This window comes from Amia ocellicauda, unplaced genomic scaffold (genome assembly GCF_036373705.1).
Source record: "Amia ocellicauda isolate fAmiCal2 unplaced genomic scaffold, fAmiCal2.hap1 HAP1_SCAFFOLD_26, whole genome shotgun sequence".
Classification (NCBI taxonomy): domain Eukaryota; kingdom Metazoa; phylum Chordata; class Actinopteri; order Amiiformes; family Amiidae; genus Amia; species Amia ocellicauda.
The window spans coordinates 1,640,466-1,644,839 of NW_027102823.1; the positions used below are offsets into that span (position 1 = coordinate 1,640,466).

A 4,374-nucleotide genomic window follows, 5' to 3' on the forward strand; every position below is an offset into this window, starting at 1 on the left:
AGACAGACTGACAAACAGAAAAACAGACAGACATAGACACACACACACACACACACACACAGAACCAGCCAGCCAGCCAGCTCAGCGATGACATCACGAGCCTCTCTCAGCTGACTGCTATGACATCACAGAGCACGTACATTCCGTTGCTTGCCGTCTGTCAACCACTCAGTCACTGCCAGCCAGACTGGCTGGCTGGCTGGATGTGGGGGCTGCTTGCTGCTGCTGTGTACCTTAGCAAGCTTATTTGCTTGACCGGCCTTCCTACTCCTCTGCCCACATGCCCACCTATGCCCGATCTGCTGTTCACCTGGATCACAGCTCCGCCCCAACAAGGCAGATCCTCCCAAAAATGGTACAAACTCACCCACGATCCCCTCCACGGAAAGCTTTAGCAAAAGGCAAAAGCGTTATACGTAATGAAGAGGAACCCAAGTCCAAGACGCATCCGACCAGCCATACATATTTGTGTGTATTAAAGATCACATTTTCTTACATTTAGTTTTTCTGTACTTTATTACATCTTATTGTGATTTATAAATGTATTGTTTCTTTTCCATATGTATGTATGTATGTATGTGTGTGTGTGTGTGCCTGTCTCTGTGTGAAAGTGAGTGTGTGTGTGTGTGTGTATGTCTGTCTGTGAAAGTGTGTGTGTGTGAGTGTCTGTCTGTCTGTCTGTCATGTAACTCGCACATCTGTGAGGGCACCATTTTTGCAGAAGAGATGTACACATTTTGGAGCAACATATGCTGCCATCCAGACATCATCTTTTCCAGTGACGTCCCTGCATTTTCAAAAAGATCACATTTTATTACATTTTGTTTATCTGTACTTTATTACATCTTATTGTGATTTATACTTGTAATGTTTCTTTTCCATATATATGTATGTACAGTGGGGGAAAAAAGTATTTGATCCCCTGCTGATTTTGTACGTTTGCCCACTGACAAAGAAATGATCAGTCTATAATTTTAATGGTAGGTGTATTTTAACAGTGAGAGACAGAATAACAGCCACAAAATCCAGAAAAATGCATTTCAAAAAAGTTATAAATTGATTTGCATGTTAATGAGGGAAATAAGTATTTGACCCATTTTCAATGCCCTGGCTTAGGGAAGGAGGTTCTCACCCATGATTTGACGGTACATGGCCCCGTCCATCGTCCCTTTGATGCGGTGCAGTTGTCCTGTCCCCTTAGCAGAAAAACAGCCCCAAAGCATAATGTTTCCACCTCCTTGTTTGATGGTGGGAATGGTGTTCTTGGGGTCATTCCTCCTCCTCCAAACACGGCGAGTTGAGTTGATGGCAAAGAGCTTGATTTTGGTCTCATCTGAGACCACTTTCACCCAGTTCTCCTCTGAATCATTCAGATGTTCATTGGCAAACTTCAGACGGGCCTGTACATGTGCTTTCTTGAGCAGGGGGACCTTGCGGGCGCTGCAGGATTTCAGTCCTTCATGGCGTAGTGTGTTACCAATTGTTTTCTTGGTGACTATGGTCCCAGCTACCTTGAGATCATTAACAAGATCCTCCCATGTAGTTCTGGGCTGATTCCTCACCGTTCTCATGATCATTGAAACTCCACGAGGTGAGATCTTGCATGGAGCCCCAGACTGAGGGAGACTGACAGTTATTTTGTGTTTCTTCCATTTGCGAATAATCGCACCAACTGTTGTCACCTTCTCACCAAGCTGCTTGGTGATGGTCTTGTAGCCCATTCCAGCCTTGTGTAGGTCTACAATCTTGTCCCTGACATCCTTGGACAGCTCTTTGGTCTTGGCCATGGTGGAGAGTTTGCAATCTGATTGATTGATTGATTGCTTCTGTGGACAGGTGTCTTTTATACAGGTAACGAGCTGAGATTAGGAGCACTCCCTTTAAGAGAGAGCACCTAATCTCAGCTCGTTACCTGTATGAAAGACACCTGGGAGCCAGAAATCTTGCTGATTGATAGGGGATCAAATACTTATTTCCCTCATTAACATGCAAATCAATTTATAACTTTTTTGAAATGCGTTTTTCTGGATTTTTTGGCTGTTATTCTGTCTCTCACTGTTAAAATACACCTACCATTAAAATTATAGACTGATCATTTCTTTGTGAGTGGGCAAACGCACAAAATCAGCAGGGGATCAAATACTTTTTTCCCTCACTGTATGTATGTATGTATGTATGTATGTAAGTGTGTGTGTGTCTGTCTCTGTGTGAAAGTGTGTGTGTGTGTGTGTGTGTCTGTGAAAGTGTGTGTGTGTGTGTGTGTGTGTGTGCGTGTGTCTGTCTGTGAAAGTGTGTGTGTGTGTGTGGGTGTGACAGTGTGTATGAGTGTCTGTCTGTCATGTAACTCGCACATCTGTGAGGGCACCATTTTTGCAGAAAGAGATGTACACATTTTGGAGCAACATATGCTGCCATCCAGACATCATCTTTTCCAGGGACGTCCCTGCATTTTTCAGCAGGATAACGCCAAACCACATTCTGCCCAGATTACAAGCGCATGGTTGCGAAGGCAGAGAGTGCGGGTGCTAGCATGGCCTGCCTGCAGTCCTGACCTGTCTCCGAATTGAGAATGTGTGGCGCACTATGAAGTGCAAATTAAGACAACGAAGGCCCTGTGCAGTTGCGCAGCTGAGGAAATGCATAATGGATGAATGGGGGGAAATCCCACTTGCTAAACTTAACCAAGTGGTGTCTTCAGTGCCCAAGTGCTTAATAAGTGTTATTAAAAGAAAAGGTGATGTTACATAGTGGTAAACAGTCGACTGTCCCAACTTTCTTGGTTTCTTTTCACTGCTAATGAGATGCTGTAGAGTGAGTTTTCAGGAGCTCTAATCGTATTGATGAATTCATGCAGCATTTGTAATTGAATTTCAAAAAGAAATCCTTGCTGTCTGGCCTGTGTGTATGAGATGTACTCTGTCAATCTTTGGCTAACAACATTGGTAGAACAGAAATGGCAACATAAAAAAGAAAAGTACATTTTAAAAGAGCACATTAAATAGGATGAATATACAGTTTTTTACAATCACTTTGTCACTAATTTCAGAACCTTGATGTCATTTTTCAAAACTAGACACAAAACTCAAAACGGTCATCACTTGTAACACTGCACAATACAATGTTTTGAACATTGGACAGCCTTTCATATCTTTAAAGAAACCTTGCACTTGCAGACTTGTTGGTTCAAATAACTCATTTATCATGAAATACCATAGTAACATAGTAACACAGAAGATACCGATAGTTTCACTGTGTAGTTGTTCGTACAATCATTAAATATTTTAGTACAAAATATGTGATACATGTTTCATTATGGTACTACACATAAATACATCACTGTAAAAGGACTAGTAGAGAGAATACTACAGACACAGTGGAATCATTGAACAAAATCTGAAATGTATTGATGCAATACAATCAAATCACACCATAGGTTTCTTTGAATCCATGCAACAATAATTAGCTACAAAAAAGAACAAAACTACATTAAAATGTCAACTGCAGTGTTCCTCACCTGGCTTAGTGTAAAAAGCAAAACAAAGGATTGATTACTGTACTTCTAAATTTCCATCAGCCCTGTGTTCAGGTTCAGGTTCTCACAACCATTTTTCACAAGAGGCATCTTGAAACTGAACATACCTGAACATACTCAGTCATCAGCTGCTTCACTCTGTCTGCATTTCTTTCAAAAGGCACACTATACTCTGTGCTACACATTGGTATGCAGTATACAGTCATTTGACAATTGAGAGTAGCCTAATGTTTAGTGCATGCTGAAGACTTGCCGCTTCTCAGTACGGACATTTCTGATGATTGAGGCCACAGTTGATCCTGAGTTGATTCTGAGGTTTGATTGAATCATTGTAGCTGCCTCAGTCATGGTCATGCCATGATTTACAACATGCTCTACAACTATTTCTCGGATTTCACTGGACACTATTTGCTGTTGCTGCCGCTGTCTGGTCCGTGGCCTTGTCCTCTACCACGTTCCCCCAACACCTCTCAAATGAGGCCCATGGCTGCCTCTCTGGTGAGGCCTAAGCCCTCCTCTATGACGAGGCCCACGACCACCTCTCAGAAGGGGTGCATGTCCCCTTCCATTCCTTTGACCACCACGTCTTCCTCCTACCACTGCTTGACCTCTATTGTGACCTGGATGACTTGCCGGCTCCATGTTATCACTGTGTTGCTGGGGTGGATAGCACTCATTTCACTCGATACTCGTACCACAATGTGAAATCAATCATCAATAACCAGTTGGCAGTATTGGAAAAGCAATTACAAGGGCCTGCATACATACAGTAATGTCAAATCTGATGTGGAAGAACAATCATCTTCAACCAGGTTGGAGCGTTAGTTGCAATGCCTTTAATA

The 4,374-nt window shown here is 42.6% G+C and overlaps 1 non-coding gene across 1 annotated transcript; it reads right to left on the bottom strand.

Annotated features, from left to right (window-relative positions):
- Window positions 1-324: 324 nt before the first annotated feature.
- Window positions 325-439, bottom strand: LOC136726881 (U5 spliceosomal RNA). The gene has a single exon (XR_010808261.1). It is a non-coding gene; the product is annotated as a U5 spliceosomal RNA (small nuclear RNA).
- Between the last annotated feature and the right edge of the window lie 3,935 nt (window positions 440-4,374).